At 34.5% G+C, this 18,803-nt stretch overlaps 2 pseudogenes; one reads left to right on the top strand and one right to left on the bottom strand.

Annotated features, from left to right (window-relative positions):
- The first annotated feature begins 12,278 nt into the window (after positions 1-12,278).
- LOC112492255 (protein TIC 214-like) lies at positions 12,279-13,368 on the top strand (annotated as a pseudogene).
- A 3,780-nt stretch (positions 13,369-17,148) lies between these two features.
- Positions 17,149-18,555, bottom strand: LOC132804423 (photosystem II CP47 reaction center protein-like; annotated as a pseudogene).
- Positions 18,556-18,803: the final 248 nt, after the last annotated feature.

Raw genomic sequence — 18,803 nt, 5'->3', positions numbered from 1 at the left:
AATTTAGCCCACAAAGTTTTCCAAAAATAGCTTAAGAACTTAGCATCCCTATCCGAAACAATAGTTCTTGGCATTCCATGCAATCTCACAATTTCCTTGAAAAATAAATTAGCAATATTGGATGCATCATCAGTTTTGTTACATGCAATAAAATGTGCCATATTAGAAAACCTATCTACTACAACAAATATTGAATCCTTACCTATCCTTGACCTAGGCAACCCAAGAATAAAATCCATAGACAAATCTACCCAAGGATAGGTAGGAATCGGCAAAGGCTTATACAATCCATGCGGCTTCAATGTTGATTTTGTTTTTCGACACTTCAAACATCTTTTACAAATTCTCTCAACATCTCTCCTCATGCTAGGCCAATAAAAATGTTCTTGTAGCAAGGATAAAGTTTTTAAAACACCAAAATGACCCATTAAACCACCCCCATGTCCTTCCCGAACCAATAATTCCCTAATGCTACAATTAGGCACACAAAGTTTGTTTTCCTTAAACAAATATCCCTAAAATATGTAAAATTTATTAAATCCATGTTTCACACAGGTTCTAAAAATTTCTCCAAAGTCACTATCATGCTCATTAAGTTCTTTCAATTGTTCAAATCCAAGCAATCTAGCATCTAAGGTAGAAAAGAGTACATACCTTCGGGATAATGCATCGGCAACCACATTTTCCTTACCTTTTTTGTAGCGGATCACATATGGAAAGGTTTCAATAAATTCAATCCACTTGGCATGCCTTCGGTTGAGCTTTCCTTGACCCTTAATATGCTTCAAAGACTCATGATCCGTATGAATTAGAAACTCCTTTGGCATGAGATAATGCTGCCACGTCTCCAAAGCCCTCACCAAAGCATACATCTCCTTGTCATAAGTCGGGTAGTTTAGGGCAGCTCCATTTAATTTTTCACTAAAGTAGGCTATGGGTCTTCCTTCTTGCATTAAGACAGCTCCAATACCTACACCCGAAGCATCACACTCAATTTCAAAAGTCTTAGAAAAATTTGGCAAAACTAACAAAGGTGCATTACACAATTTTTCTTTCAACAAATTAAAAGATTTTTCTTGTACTTCCCCCCATTTAAAGCCGACATTCTTCTTGACAACTTCATTCAATAGTGCTGCTATGGTACTAAAATCCTTGACAAATCTTATATAAAAGCTTGCCAAGCCATGAAAGCTCCTCATTTGGGTGATAGAAGTAGGAACCGGCCACTCTTGAATTGCTTTCACCTTAGCTTGGTCAACTTTGATTCCTGCAGCACTTACTACAAATCCTAGAAACACAAGCTCATCTTTGCAAAATTCACATTTTTTAATGTTAGTAAACAATCTTTCCTTTCTACGAACTTGCAAAACTTGCCTAAGTTGATCCGCATGGTCATCCAAATTTCGGCTATATATTAGAATGTCATCAAAATAAACAACCATAAATTTACCAATAAATGGACGCATTACATGATTCATAAGCCTCATGAAAGTACTAGGTGCATTGGATAATCCAAAAGGCATAACTAACCATTCATACAGCCCATATTTAGTTTTGAATGCGGTTTTCCATTCATCACCTTCTTTCATCCTAATTTGATGATAACCACTCCTAAGATCAATTTTTGTAAACATGCAAGCACCATGCAACTCATCAAGCATATCATCTAATCTAGGAATGGGATGTCTATATTTGATGGTAATGTTATTTTTAGCCCTACAATCAACACACATTCTCCATGTACCATTTTTTTTGGCATTAACAAAACAGGAACAGCACATGGACTTAAACTCTCACGAATGTATCCTTTATCAAGCAAATCACTTACCTGTTTTTGCAGCTCCTTCGTTTCTTCGGGATTGCCCCTATAATACTATTTTCTTGACCAAAAGGAGTAGCATCTTTATCAAATTGCCATGGTCTACCTAGTAGTATATGTCCAGCAATCATGGGTACAATATCACATAAAACTATATCCTCATATCTACCTATACTAAATTTTACTTTGGCTTGTTTGTTTACTTTAATCTCACCACTATCATTAAGCCATTTTAATCTATATGGTTCAGGATGTTTTATTGTTTTTAAGCCCAATTTATCTACTACAAGGTTACTTATTACATTAGTACAACTCCCACTATCTATAATCATGCTACAAATTTTACCTTGTATTTCACAACAAGTGTGGAAGATGTTCTCACACTGAATTTGTTCTTCATCCTTGTAAACAAAAACTACCATCCTTGAGACCAAATTTAGCTCAACATTTGATGTGTTCAATGGTTCGGCCTCATCATCAAGTCCTTCATCCTTTTGTTCGATTTTAGCCTCACTAGCCTCACTTTCGGATTCCACCTCTCCATTACCCCTAACTACCATTATCCTTCTATTCGGGCATTTGCTGGCTATATGACCTCTTCCTTGGCACTTGAAATAGATCATTTCTCTTGACTTTTGAGGTTTAGGTTCAAATTTTACCTCACCTTTAATGGCTTGGGCAGATTCGGCTTTAAATTCTCTTCTTGGCCGGTTGGTAGCTTATTCACCAAGTTTCGGCTTCAGCTTGCTTTCATAAGTGGAATTGTTTTTCCAGCCATTTGAACTGAATCTCCCACTGCTGGAAACACCTCCAAGCTGTGATCATACTCCCCTCCTCTTGAATTGGTGCTCAAGCTTAATGGCAACACGCAACATCTCCTCCAACTCCAAGTATTATTGCAATTCAAGCTGGTTGGCAATGTCACGGTTCAAACCACCAAGAAATCTCGCCATTGTTGCCTCCCTATCCTCATTCATATTCAGCCTCATCATGAGCATCTCCATCTCTTTGTAATAATCCTCCACGGACCTACTTCCTTGAGACAAAGATTGAAGCCTTTGATGCAGCAACCTATGGTAATGTGATGGCACAAACCCCTTTCTCATGGCTCCTTTCATTTGTCGCCATGTTGTAATCAAGTCATCACCAACTCTCCTCCGGGTGCCTTGCTCATTTGTCCACCATTGGAGTGCATAATGGCCAAACTCCATTGCTGCCAACTTCACCTTCTTACCCTCCGAATAATTATGGCAGTCGAATATCATCTCCATCTTTTCGTCCCACTCCAAATAAGCTTCGGGATCACTTTTACCCATAAAAGGTGGGATGTTAACCTTGATATTTCCCAAATCATCATCTGTATCTTCCCTCCTATATCTTCCATGCCCAGCTCTATCTTGGACAGCAAAAGTTTCATCCATACCTTCCTCAAAGTCTCCACCGAATGGCTCCTCATCAAATTCCTCTCTCGGTCTCTCGCGACCTCCTCGTCCTCAGCCTTGTCCTCCATGGAATTCTTGCCTATTTCTTGTGTACGGCATTCCTTATGAGGCTTCTATCCTTCCCATTCTTTGATTCATATGCTCAACTTGAGCACTAACCCGCTGTATTGACTCCAAAACAGCTTTCATGTCCACTTGGTCTCCACTCCCGGTAGCTCGGGCATCGCCATGGAATGCTACGGACTCTTCCTCATTGATCCTCAAGGGTGGATCTCCTCTTCTTATTCGAGAATCTTCCATGTTAGTAAAATACTGCAAAAATAAAATAAATCCTCACAATATTCACTCCCTCACGTGTTTCACTCAAACAAGGTCTCGACACTCGTGTTTGCACACTAGTTTCGGCTTTTACCCTCTTTTAAGCTCACACACTCTTTCCTTTTTCCACTCAATGAGTTATCTCAAAGTTCTAATTAAAACACCCACAAAACAGCAATTAGATCACTAGTATGTTTTAATTAAACTTATCAACAAAACAGTAAGCAAAAATAAACAAATACCGAACGGAATGAAAATACCTATTTTCTGTTTTTCTAGACAAAATAAAGCAAATTAATGAGAAAAATTTGGAATTTTGAAGAACTGGACCAGATGGTAATATATTATGAGTTCAAGAATAAAATTCTAGAAAAAAAGAAATTCAAATACGAACAAGAATCAAAGAGAACAAAATTATAGAAATGTGTTGGTTATTGTTCTTGTAATTCAAGTTTTGTATCAACTCCTTTAACTAATTTTAATTCAAATAATTTAGCGCTCAAACTCAATTATCCAGCAGCAAAAATAGCTCTCCAGAAACTGCAAATATGGAATAAATAATCAACACAGCAGCAGTTACAAGAAATTTCCAGCAACAAACTTCAACACCAATTTTCAACAAACCAATATATATATATTTTTTATATTCGGCTTTCTTCTTCTTTTTTTTTTTTCCTTTTTTTTTTTCACTCACTGAATATCAAACACAACTGCAGTAGCAAGAATAATTACCAAAATTGCAATTCCAACTACAAAACAAACACCAAACCCGTAATCTCCAAATAAACACAAATGAGCGGTTTTTTTTTTTTTTTAAATGTTGCTGCAAACTCTTTTTTTTTTTTTTTAATAGATGAATGCAGAGATTTAAGACTAAAACAGCAAAGAAAAATCAACAAAAACCAAAATTAACAAGAACAATGATGAAAAACAACCAACAAATTAGGAAACAAAAATACGATAAAACTAGGAAATCCTAATTCAACTAGGAATGAATTTTTTTTATTTTTATTTTTAAGATGCAGAACGTGTATGGGATGGATGCAACCTTAACCTAATGCTAAAATTGTAGAATAACACAAAAACAAATAAAGAAAAATAAGATAGATCAAACCTGAACAAAATTCGGCTCTTATACAAAATGATACGAACCTAGGACGACCTGCTCCTAAACCCGTATTATATTAGCCCGGATCTCAATTAAGTTCAAGTTCTAATGGAATGGACCTCAACCCCTAACCAACCTGTGGTTAGAAACCTTGGTATAATGTAGACACCACAATAGGTGATGGAAAACCTATTGATAAGTCAAGCTAAAACAACCAATTCTCTAATGGTGTTTTAGGTGTTCTTAAAGAACAAAGAGATAATTAATCTCACAAGTATTTTCTTAATCAAATCAAAGTTGTGTACTTATTGAAAAATAAGCCTTTTAAATAGGCTTTGAAAGAATTAAAAATAAACCCTAAAAATCCTAGGTAAAACCGGCCACACACATAAAGAAACCTAGTTGGCCGAAACTATACTTCCTTTCCTAATCTAAGTTTGATTAATTAATTCCTTTATATTAAATTAGGAATTAATTAATTTACATTGAAAAGAATAAAATAAAAACCTTCCTAAAGTTATTTGTCTAGAAAATAAATAAATAAAAACCCAAAAAGAAAGAAAGTCAATCGCAAATTAGGTAACGAGTTGACTTTGACATCTAGGCTAAATTATGTCTTCAACCGAGCTAACTTATGTCTGCATGATGTCCGAGCTAACTTATGGTCTTTCCGAGCTAACTGATGTCTGTCTGAGCTAACTTATGTCTATCTGAGACAACTGATGTCTATCCGAGCTAAGTTACGTCCGATGTCCGAAGTCCGAGATCAGATGTCCGAGACATGGGTGTCCGATATAAAATGTCCGATGTATGGGTGTCCGATGTATCAGCCTCCACCACTTGGATACTTAAAACAGGTCTTTTATCTTCAGGTATGGACAAGCCCTTTTGAGAATGAATTACTTTCTGGATAAAGACAGCAAGGTTGTCCTTAAACCTCTTAGCTTGAGCCCTAATGATCGGTCCAGTCTTCATCCGTATCGGATCAGTACCCCAGTGAGTTGTCGATTGTGCGAGCTCGGGCAGGTTCGCATCAGTAGATCCGTGGAGGATTATTACAAAGAGATGGAGATGCTCATGATGAGGCTGAATATGAATGAGGATAGGGAGGCAACAATGGCGAGATTTCTTGGTGGTTTGAACCGTGACATTGCCAACCAGCTTGAATTACAACAATACTTGGAATTAGAGGAGATGTTGCATGTAGCAATTAAGCTTGAGAACCAATTCAAGAGGAGGGGTGTTAGCACACGGTTTGCAGGAGTTTCTATCAGTGGAAGGACAAGTTCAAGTGGCTAGAAAAACAATTCCACTTATGAAAGCAAGCTGAAGTCGAAACTTGGTGAAGAAACTACCAATCGGCCAAGAAGAGAATTTAAAGCCGAATCTGCCCAAACCACTAAAGGTGAGGTAAAATCTGAACCTAAACCTCAAAAGTCAAGAGAAATTATTTGTTTCAAGTGCCAAGGTAGAGGACACATAGCCAGCCAATGCCCGAATAGAAGGATAATGGTAATTAAGGGTAATGGAGAGGTGGAATCCGAAAGTGAGGCTAGTGAGGCTGAAATCGAACAAGAAGATGAAGGACTTGATGATGAGGCCGAACCATTAAACACATCAAATGTTGAGCTAAATTTGGTCTCAAGGAGGGTACTTGCTGTTTACAAGGATGAAGAACAAATTTAACGCAAGAACATCTTCCACACTCGTTGTGAAATACAAGGTAAAATTTATAGCATGATTGTAGATAGTGGGAGTTGTACTAATGTAATAAGTAACCTTGTAGTTGATAAATTGGGCTTAAAAACAACAAAACATCCTGAACCATATAGATTACAATGGCTTAATGATAGTGGTGAGATGAAAGTAAACAAACAAGCCAAAGTAAAATTTAATATAGGTAGATATGAGGATGTAGTTTTATGTGATATTGTACCCATGATTGCTGGACATATACTATTAGGTAGACCATGGCAATTTGACAAAGATGCTACTCATTTTGGTCGAAAAAATAGTATTGTTTTTAGGTTTAAAGGGAAGAAGGTCAAGCTGGAACCATTATCTCCTAAAGAGGTTTACAAAGACCAATTACAAACGCAACAAAGGAGAGAAGCCGAAAAGCTCAAGGAAAAAGCAAGTATGGCACCAACGGCTTCACCATCCTTTCAAGAAGGTAAGAATGAGGTTGCTGATCAATGTAAGGTTTCTAAGGCTCATATTGAGTGGAAAGATCAAGGAAAAACCGAAAGAGAGGGGAAAGAAAGTGGCAAACCCGAGAGCTTGGAGAAGGAAGAAAAATCTGAAGGTTTGCGCCAATCCAAGGAAAAAAAAGAAAAAGAAAAAAAAAAAGAAAGGTTAAGTAGCAATTTTTATTTGAGTTTAAGGGATATTAATAAGGTTATTGAGTGTAAGAAACCTTTGCTGGTCATGATTTATAAAGGAAATTATTTTAATGATCAAACTAACTTTGAAGAACTTGAATTGCCAAGTTCAATGATTTCTCTTTTGAAGGAATTTGGAGATGTCTTCCCAAATGAAATTCCAAGTGGACTACCATCCATTCAAGAGGAAAAATGTGAGCTTGCTGTCCAAGTTAAGTCTTCTAAAACCCAGTTTGAGTGGAAAAATTATATTAAACCTGAAAGTGAGAAATTTGGTGCAAAAGCCAAGAGTGATGTAAAACCCATTGAATCCGTGAGTGTGAAAGAAAAAGAAAGGAAAAATATAAATTTTTATCTTAGCTTTGGTGATGTTAATAAAGTAATTATGAATAAGCAATCATTGCTGACCATGAATTTTAAAGATATTTATTTAAAGATGTCTTTATTGCATAGAACTTTATCTGCATTGTTGAGAGCTTCACTTAGTGGCAATTTGAAAATTTGGGAAATATTGTTTGCTAACTTTAAAAAGTGTAATTTTTACCATAATGAGCATGTATTTCTAGATTTTGTTGTAATAGTGTTTGACCCAGGAGAATTGGTTTGGTTGCACTTACAAAAGGAAAGGTTTCCTAAACAAAGAAAGTCAAAGCTCATGCCGCCTATGGATGGACTATTTCAAGTTTTGGAGCGGATTCACGAGAATACCTACAAACTTAATTTAATAGGTGAGTATAGTGTTAGTGCTCCATTTAATATTGCTGATTTAACTCCTTTTTCTGCAGGTGATGATCTCGATTTGATGACAAATCCTTTTCAAGAGGAGGGGAATGATATGATTCCGCCCGAGCCCGCTCAACCGATAACCCGCTGGGGTGCCAATCCGTTACGGATGAGGGTGGGACCAATCACTAGAGCACAAGCCAAGAAGTTCAAGGATAACCTTGCTGTGATTATTCAAAGGATAAATCATAATCAAGAAGGAATGATCATGAACAAAGAACCAAGACCTGTTTTGCTGATACAAGCGTTGGAGACTGGTACGGACCCAGGTGATGGTTTTGGTACATTTTTGGAGTCCGCAAAGCATGAAATGGTTCCAATGCTTTATGGGTCCAATACATATGCCTAAGAGGTCATGGAATCAAGTTAAAGCAGCCTCAAATGCAATCAAAAAGGGCTTGTACGGACAGCATCAATAATCTGGCCGAATTTGCTGTATTGCTTGCTGGCTTTACTGTATTTTACTGTATTAGCCTTTTCTTATTTTTCCAAGCATGGGTAACGTGTGGGACTTCATATTCAGCTTATTTGGCATCCTACAAAGCATCTAGAAGCTGATTTGGAGCTCAAAGATCTCAAAGATTGATCAAAGTCAACTTGATCAAAAGGCTAGCATTTTTAGTTTCCTAATTTGTTTTTACTTTTTGTTTTAGGAAACTACCATTACTTTTTGGGTTTTTATTTATTTATTTTCTGGAAAAATAACTTTAGGAAGGTTTTTATTTTATTCTTTCAATTGTAAATTAATTAATTCCTAATTTAATATAAAAGAATTAATTAATCAAACTTAGATTAGGAAAGGAAGTATAGTTTTGGCCAACTAGGTTTCTTTATGTGTGGTGGCCGGTTTTCTTTATTTTCTAGGGTTTTTAAGTTGTATTTTCAAAGCCTATTTAAAGGCTTAGTTATCAATAAGAATTAACTTTTATTTGATTAAGAAAATACTTGTGAGATTAATTATCTCTTTGTTCTTTGAGAACACCTAAAACACCATTAGAGAATTGGTTGTTTTAGCTTGACTTATCAATAGGTTTTCCATCCCCTATTGTGGCGTCTACATTATACCAAGGTTTCTAACCACAGGTTGGTTAGGGGTTGAGGTCAATTCCATTAGAACTTGAACTTAATTAAGATCCGGGCTAATATAATACGGGTTTAGGAGCAGGTCGTCCTAGGTTCGTATCACTTTTTTCTCAAAATATGGACAAATGGAAGTTTAACTCCTAAAGAAGCACTTCATGAGGCTTCTTGGAATTTAATTGATTTATTTATTCCCTTTTTACATGCAGAAGAAGAAAATTTCCATTTAGAAAAAAACCAACACAAAGTTACTTTACCCCTTTTTACTTTTCATGATAGATTGACTAAACCACGAAAAAATCAAAACGAAATAGCATTGAAATCTATTTTTATTGACCAATTAGAATTGCACCCTACGGTCTATAATTGCCTTAAAAGGTCCAATATACATGCATTATTAGACCTTTTGAATAATAGTGAAGAAGACCTTATGAAAATGAAACATTTTTGCATAGAAGATATAAAACATATACTGGATATTCTAGAAATAGAAAAGCATTTCGCATAAATTTTAATGGGTTATTTCTTTTTTTTTCTAAAAAAAAAGAAGATAAAAATGAGTTTTAAATCTTTAGCACATTCCATATACTTAGAATAGATCCAAAATTGAATTGAATGAATAAATGTATCCAGGGAGAATTCACTTTGAAATGACTATTCCATAGATACACACATCGTGTTTTTTTTTTTTTAATTTTACAATTGAATCAATTTAAAAAAGACCTAAAGTTGTGGATTTATCAATAGGTAATGTTGCTCCAATACCCAACCAAAGGGCTATGTGGCCCAAACTTCCATTTCTCCTAAAGTGGTTATTGTGTAATAAGTGCATAATGTGCACTGGAATGTCCATGTATTTTATCATCAACTTGATGAATTGATTTCAAGACATAGGGCTTTCCTATTATAACAGGTTGTTCAAAAGGATCCCCCATTCTTCCATCAAATATTCTACTTTTTCCCAGATACTCGGGTTCAAATACATATGGATTCGCTGTTTGCTTACTGGCTTCATATAATTCAAAAAAGACTAGTTTTCTCAAAGCCTCTTATTCATATCTCTCATCAAAAGGTGCTATTCGATAATGTCTATCTAGCAGACTTCTCGCCAAGCCGAGAGAGCATTCAAATATCTGGCCTACATTCATGCATGAGGGTACTCCTAATGGGTTGAAGACCATATGAACAGGTCTTCCATCTTGCAAATAAGGCATATCTTGTTTAGGTAAAATTTTTGAAATGAGAGCCTTATTTCCATCTCTTCCAGCTACTTTGCCCCCCATTTTAATTTCACACTTTTGTACAATATATACACGAATCATTTGTGGATTATAACTAGAACCCCTTTTTTTCTGGATCCATCTTACATCAATAACTCGACCTCTACCACCGATATGTAACTTTAGATAAGTTTCATTTGAAGTGGATGCCTGAATGCCAAGGATGGCTCATAATAATCTATCTTCCGGAGCATACGATGATTCTTTTGCCATCTGGGGCATTAATTTACCTACTAAAATATCACCTATCTCCACCTAAGACCCTAACATCACAATTCCTTTTTTGTGTAAATTTCGAAGTAAATGGGCTTCTAGATGCGGTATTTCATTAGTGATTCTTTCAAGACCGTGACTTGTTACATGAGTATGAATTTCATATTTTCGTATGTGAAAAGAAGTATAAATATCCTCATATACCAGATGCTCATTAATGAGTACCGCATCCTCAGAATTGTAACCTTCCCATGGCATATAAGCTACTAATACGTTTTTCCCCAAAGCGAGTTCGCCGCTAACGGTAGCAGCACCATCCGCTAAAAATTTTCCCCTTTTTAATACATTTACCTCGTACAACTTGGGTTTTTTTATGCATACAATTATTTTTGTTCGAACATTGATATATCACTAATGGAATGCGTAGAGTATCCCCTTGAACCTTGTTCCTACATGACCCGGTCAATTCGATTAGGCATTCGCCATCTATTTTCATTCTTCAACTCTTTGACAACACAAAAAAATCATTGTTCAACTCTTTGGCAACATGAAAAAACCAAAAGCTCTGCCCTCCCTCTCTATCTATCCAAGGGATGAAAGGGTAGAGGCCTTTGATGTCCCCTCTAGTCAAGAATTGGGGCCTCATAATCACTAGCCAATATGCTTCTCTCTCATGCCTTTCTTCATTCATGGTTCCATATTCTGGTGTCCTAGGTGTAGAGGAACCACACCAATCTATCTCGAACTTGGTGGTTAAACTCTACTGTGGTGACAATACTATAGGAGAGGTCCTGCGAAAAACTAGTTCAATGCCAGGATGATAAAAAGCTTAACACCTTTCATTCTTATTACTTTATTTTTTCAATATGAAAAAAAAAAAATGAAAAGGCCGTCTTATTCAAAACCCCAACTATGAAATCCTTTCTCTCCCAGTTCACACCTCGGAATGCACCATTCTTATATAGAGAGAGGCACTTTCACATCTTTTTAACCCGAAAGGACTAGGGAGAGGAAAGGTTCCTTTTTTTAAGGGTACTCTTGAGAACATATCCAGTGGAGACAGGGTGGGGCCTATAGCTCAGAGGATTAAAGCATGTGGCTATAAACCACGGTGTTGGGGGTTCGAATCCCTCCTCGGCCACAACCGGCCAACAAGACAAAGCCCTTTCCATTTGAGGGTAGGAAAATCATAATCGAGATTATGGACCCCAAGCTATGGAATTTGGGTGTGAGTCTCTTGTCGAAATGGAATGGCCTTACTCTTTCTTTTTTCTTTCTTTTTATTTATCATTAATGGTGGATAAATTAAATATACTATGCCCATATCGTAGAACAAAATGTGATACGATGAGATAGAATGCAATAGAAACAAAGACACAGGGAACGAGTTACCTACTCTTAATGGTCAAAGCAAACCCTTTCCTTCCGAATTCTTTAATTCGGAATGAATCAAATCTCCCTAAATAGGATTCGAAGCTACAACTAGTCAGCTAATAGTCGTCCACTCTGTCATTGAGCTACTGAGGAGCAACAGGAGATTAGATCTCATAGAGTTCAATTCCCGTTCTTAACCCATGACCAATATAAGCTCGAAGTTTCCTTTGTAACTCCTAGAACTTCTTCGTAGTGGCTCCGTTCCATGCCTCATTTCATAGGGAACCCAAAAGTGGTTCTATTTCATTATATTCCATCCATATCCCAATTCCATTCATTTAATATCCCTTTGGTGTCATTGAGATAAGAGATGTCATTTCTAGTCTATCTCTTTCTATTTCTATATATATATGGAAAGTTTAAAAGTCATCATATAATAATCCAGAAATTGCAATAGAAAAGAAAAAAAGGAGGTTTGTGATGATTTTTAAATCTTTTATACTAGGTAATCTAGTATCCTTATGCAAGAAGATAATCAATTCGGTCGTTGTGGTCAGACTTTATTATGGATTTCTGACCACATTCTCCATAGGGCCCTCCTATCCCTTCCTTCTCCAAGCTCGCATTATGGAATAAGGAGAAGAAGGAACCGAGAAGAAAGTATCAGCAACATTCGATTTTATTACGGGACAGCTCATGATGTTCATATCGATCTATTATGTGCCTCCACATACAATAATTGTCCTAGCTCTACCGTATCTTTTGTTTTATTTCTTATGGAACAATCACAAACACTTTTTTGATTATGGATCTACTAACAGAAATTCAATGTGTAATCTTAGAATTCAATATTTATTCCTGAATAATTTCTTTTTTCAATTATTTAACCTTTTCATTTTACCAAGTTCAGTGTTAGTCAGAGTAGTCAACATTTATATGTTTCGATACAACAACGAGATGTTATTTGTAACAAGTATTTTGTTGGTTGGTTAATTGGTCACATTTTATGCATGAAATGGGTTGGATTGGTTTTAGTCTGGATATAGCTGAATAATTCTATTAGATCTAATAAGTACCTTATGTCAGAATTGAGAAATTCTATGTCTCGAATCTTTAGTATCCTCTTATTTATTACCTATGTCTACTATTTAGGCAGAATATCGTCACCCATTATTACTAAGAAACTGAAAGAAACCTCAAAAATGGAAGAAAGGGGGGAAAGTGAGGAAGAACAGATGTAGACATAGAAACAATTTCAGAAACGAAGGGGACTAAATAGGAACAAGAGAGATCCACCGAAGAAGATCCTTCTTCTTCCCTTTTTTCGAAAGAAAAGGAGGATCTGGACCAAATCGATGAAATGGAAGAGATACGAGTGAATGGAAAGGAAAAAACAATGGATGAATTCCACTTTAAAGAGACACGCTATAAAAATAGACCTGTTTATGAAACTTATTATATGGATGTGGATGAAAATCAAGAAAATTCGAAGTTAGAAATATTTACAGAAAAAAAAGATCTACACTGGGTTGAAAAACCTTTTGTTAATATTCTTTTTTACTATAAATGATGGAATAGGCCATTCCAGTATATAGAAAACAATCAATTTGAAAATGCTATAAGAAAAGAAATGTCAAAATATTTTTTTTATATATGTCAAAGTGACGAAAAAGAAAGAATATCTTTTACACACCGCCCAGTTTGTCAACTTTTTTGGAAATGATACAAAGAAAGATGTTTCTGTTTATAGCAGATAAACCCTCTTCTACTGAATTATATAATAATTAGAGTTATAGCAATGAACAAAAGAGAAAAGACCTAAACAAAAAATTTATAAATAGAGTCAAAGCTCTAGACAAAACTTTGGATAGGATATTTTTTGCTTAGGATATATCGAAAAATAGACTAGATTTTGTAATGATAATCCTCAAAACCAATACTTACCTAAAATATATGATCCTTTCTTGAATGGCCCCTATTGGGGATGAATCACAAATTTTTTTTCAACTACAATCCTAAATGAAGCTTCCAAAAAAAATAACATTAACACAGAGGGTTTTTGGATAAATAAGATTCATAGTATCATTCTTATTTTTAATTACCCAAAATTCGAACAGATAAAAAATCCATTTGATAAAAAACCATTGACAACAAAAATTTTATATTTCTTGAACTTAATCAATGAACTTACTGAAAAACCACAATCAAGTTTATATTTTAAAGAGCTTTCTTTACTTCTCAAAGAAGAACAAATAAAAATTGATTCAGAAGATAACAAAAAATATTATAAATTTCTATTTGATGCAGTTATAAGAGACCCTGATGATAAAAAATTAGAAAAAAACCTATCGGAGTAAAAGAAATCAGTAAAAAAAAGTTCCTCAATGGTCGTACAAATTAATTAATGATTTGGAACAATAGGAGGGAGAAAGCGCAAAGGGGGTGGCGACGGAGTATGAGATTCGTTCACGAAAATCCAAATGTGTAGTGATTTTTACTAATAACCTACAAACTATGGATACTAATAATCCTAATGAAATAGAGGAAGTGGCTTTGATACATTATTCACAACAACTGAATTTTCATCGAGACATAAAAAAGGTTCTATGCGCACTCAAAGACATAAAATAGTTATTTGGAAACCCTTTCAAGCAAATGTACATTCACCCCTTTTTTTGGATCGAATCGAAAAAGACATTTTTTTTTTCTTTTGATATCTCTGAGCTGATGAAAACGTTTTTTAAAAATTGGATGTGGAAAAACACAAAATTAACAATTTCTGATTATATAGAAAAAAAAAAACCCAAAAGGCGCTGAGAAAAACAAGGAAAAAGACAAAATAGAAGAAGACAAAAGATGAGAAAAAGCGCGTATAGAAATAGTAAAAGCATGGGATAATATTATATTTGCTAAAATACTAAGAGGTCTTGTGTTAGTAACCCAGTCTATTTTTAGAAAAATTATTCTATTACCCTTCTTGATAATAGTTAAAAATATTATACGTATGCTACTGTTTCAATTTCCTAAATGGTCTGAGGATTTAAAGGATTGGAATAGAGAAATGCATATTAAATGTACTTATAATGGTGTCCAATTATCAGAAACAAAATTTATGAAAAACTGGCTAACAGACGGTACTCAAACTATTTCCTTTTCGTCTGAAACCTTGACACAAATCTAAGCTACAAAAAACTCATAACGATCCAATGAAAAAGAAAGGACAAGAAAATGATTTCTATTTTTTAACAGTTTGGAGAATGGAAACTGAACTATCTTTTGGCTCTCCCTAAAACCACCTTTCAGTTTTTGAACCTGCTTTTAAAGAACTCAACAAAAAAATTAGAAAATGGAAAAAGCAACATTTTCTAGTTTTAAGAATTTTACAAGAAAAAAAAAATTTCTATATTTTTCAAAAGACATAAAAAATCAGTTTAGTAAAACCATTATATTTCTAAAAGAAATAGTAAAAGAACTCAAAAAAATTAGCCCAACTCTATTATTTGGCATGAGAGAAATAGAAATATATCAATTAAGTGAAACTAAAAAAGAAAAAGATTCAATAAGAAATAATCAACTAATTCATGAATCGTTCAGTAAAATTCGACCTATAGATTGCATAAATTATCATTAACAAAAAAAAAAAATACAAAATTTGACTGATAGAACAAATACAATCATAAATCAAATAGAAAAAATAAAAAAAGAAAGCAAAAAAGAATTTATAATACAAAATATAAGTTCTAACAAAAACAAAATGAGTTATGATGATAAAAGATTAGAATCGCCAAAAAATATTGGGCAAGTATTAAAAAGAAGAAATGTTCGACTAATCCGTAAATCACATTATTTTATAAAGTTTTTTTTTCATTGAAAAGATATACATAGATATCTTTTTAGGTATCATTGATATTCAGAATATTAATGCACAATTTTTTCAAGAATCAACAAAAAAAATTCTTAATAAATATATTTACAATGATAAAGATATTTCTAATTCTAATAATGAAACAAATCAAAAAATAATTTATAGAAAAAATAAAAGTCTAATTCACTTTATTTCGACTATACAAAAGTCCCTTTCTACCATTTGTAATAAAAGTGCACAGACTCTTTTTGACTTATCTTCGTGTCACAAGCATATGTATTTTACAAATTATCACAACCCTCAGCCCTTAACTTATATGAGTTAAGATCCGTTTTTCAATATAATGGAACAGCTTTTTTTCGTAAGAATGAAATAAAGAATTATTTTGGTGGAACATAGAAACTATTTCATTGCAAATTAACACATAATTCTCTTCGAAATTCGGGAATGAATCAATGGAAAATTTGGTTAAAACGTCATGATCAATATGATTTATCTCTGATTAAATGGTCTAGCTTAGTACCACAAAAGTGGCAAAATAAAGTCAATCAACACTCTATATCTCAAACTAATCATTTAAAAAATTGCGATTCATATGAAAATGAAAAAAACTGATTAATTCAGTATGAAAAATAAAAGACTTTTAAAGCCGCCTCATTACAAAAGGAAACAGAGAATTTCAAAAAACACTGTAGGTATGATCTTTTAGCATATAAATTGATATCATCTAAATCTATTAATTATGAAGATCAGAAGAACTCATCTATTTATGGATTACCATTACAAGTAAATAATAACCAAAATTTTTTTTACTACTTTACCGTATTCTAAATTCAATGGTTTTAATAAACTCCCTACAGCAGTTCGTCTTGAACCAGATCTATGAATACTCTCAACGGTTTGCATAGCCGTAAATCATATTTTATATTCATTGAGATCTGTTGACTTTGTATACCATTTCGTTGTAAATAAATGATCTTATCATAGACCCATTGTAGTCTTGAAACTATATAATAATGGAAATAGCAACCCTAGTTGCCATCTTTATATTGGGTTTTTGTAAGTTTTATTGGGTATGCCTTATATACTGCTTTTGGGCAACCCTCTCAACAACTAAGGGATCCATTCAAGGAGCACGGAGACTAGTTGAAGTAATGAGCCTCTCAATATTGGGAGGCTCATTACTTTCAATTGAGATTATGAAAAATCATTTCACCTTTTTAGTTGGAACTTTAGGTGGTTCTCGAAAAAAGATAGCTAAAAAAATTATTCCTAAAGTTGAGACTAAGAGGAATGTATAAACCAATGCTTCCATAGATTCGATTGTGGTTTACATACAATTATAGCTTCCATACCTATTTATTTGGGATCATCTCCCATATAAAAAAAGAGCAAAAATCAAAGAAAAGGTACCAATTCAAATGAATATTTGCCTGGTACCCTACTCACAAAACTCAAAATGAAAAATAACAAAACAATATTATATCAGATTACTTGTCTTCTTGTAGTTGGATCTCTAAGTTTTTGGAATGCTCTAAATTCTACTTGACCATCCAAATCGAGGTCAATACCAACATAAACATCTCTGAACAAGGTTCTAGCACCATGCCAAATGTGTCCAAAGAAAAAGAGAAAAGCAAACAAAGCATGTTCAAAAGTAAACCAACCCCTCGGACTGCTACGAAAACACTATCGGGTTTCAAAGTAGCACGATTTAATTCAAAAATTTCACCCAATTGAGCACATCTAGAATATTTTTTTACAGTAACGGGATCGCTATAACTGACTCCATTGAGTTATAGAACTCAACAGTTACACCTACTTGTTTGACATTGTATTTCGATTCTGCCCTTCTAAAAGGAACATCGGCTCTAACAATTTCATCTCCCTCTACCAAAACAATCGAAGATGTTTCAAAAAAAGTAGGTATACGACATACAAAAATTTCACGACCCTTTTTATCTCTAATAATAGGGTGTCCTAACCACCCAACAGCAATTCCATCCCCATTGTCCATTGAGCCCGCTCTAAATAATCCCCCTTTGCTGGATTATTGCTAATGTAATCATAAAAAACTAATTTTCAGGAATTTTAGACCAAGCTTCGGATAAAATTTGATTCTTGTTGAAAGTATCCTTGATCCCATTGATAACGAGTGGGACCAAATAATGCTAGCGGGGTAGTTGCCAAACCATACCACATAGTTCCACGAACTACAAAATCTGCAAAAAAGACTGCAGTGATACTACTAGAATGGACGCTTTCAATATTTCCCATACATAATCCTTTGTATAGATGTTGGGGCAGATGGACACCAAGATGGAATAGACCCGCCAATATGCCTAAGGTCCCTGCTACAATATGATGAGAGGCTATTCCTTCCGGATTAAAAGGATCAAAACCTTCCACACCCCGCGTTGGATTTACAAATTGTACCCTTCTGATTAGTCCATAAGGATTGGATACCCATATTCACAGACCATACAATCCTGTTACATGAAATGCGCCAAAACCAAAGCAAGCCAGCCCTGAAAGAAATAAATGAATTCCAAAGATTTTGGGCAAATTCAAAGAGGGTTTTCCTGTACGTTCATCACAAAATATTTCTAGATCCCAATACACCAAGTGCCAGATTCGTCATAATCCTTCCTACGATTCTCCAACCGCCCCATGTGTTGGTTATTCCTAAATGAGTCATGAAGGGTATAACAAACATCTCTTGTCTCCACATTGGATCTAGAACAGGGTCAGAAGGATCAAAAACTGCTAATTCGTATAGAGCCATCGAACCGGCCCAACCAGCAACCAGAGTTGTATGCGTTATATGGACAGTAAACAAATGATGAGATCATTCAATACAACGGTATGAACATGATACGAGGGCAAACCCATGGAAATACCCCTCTATCAACAAAAAATAGACACTATGTAACTTTATTGCACTCGAAAAAAACTATACTATAGACCTTCCCTTTTGAGTGAATTATCTCGGGGAAACGATTAATATTTGTTCTATTCTTTTAGTAATAATGGAACAATTTTGTTTGTAGGAACAAAAGGAAGTAGATCTATTCTACACCCGATAAGTACCAATACGCAATGGTAACAGGTTGATACCTTTTTATATGAGTGACTGCATT

The sequence above is a fragment of the Ziziphus jujuba genome, chromosome 7 (genome assembly GCF_031755915.1).
Source record: "Ziziphus jujuba cultivar Dongzao chromosome 7, ASM3175591v1".
In the NCBI taxonomy this organism is placed as follows: Eukaryota; Viridiplantae; Streptophyta; class Magnoliopsida; order Rosales; family Rhamnaceae; genus Ziziphus; species Ziziphus jujuba.
This window is presented reverse-complemented; position numbering and strand designations above follow the sequence as displayed.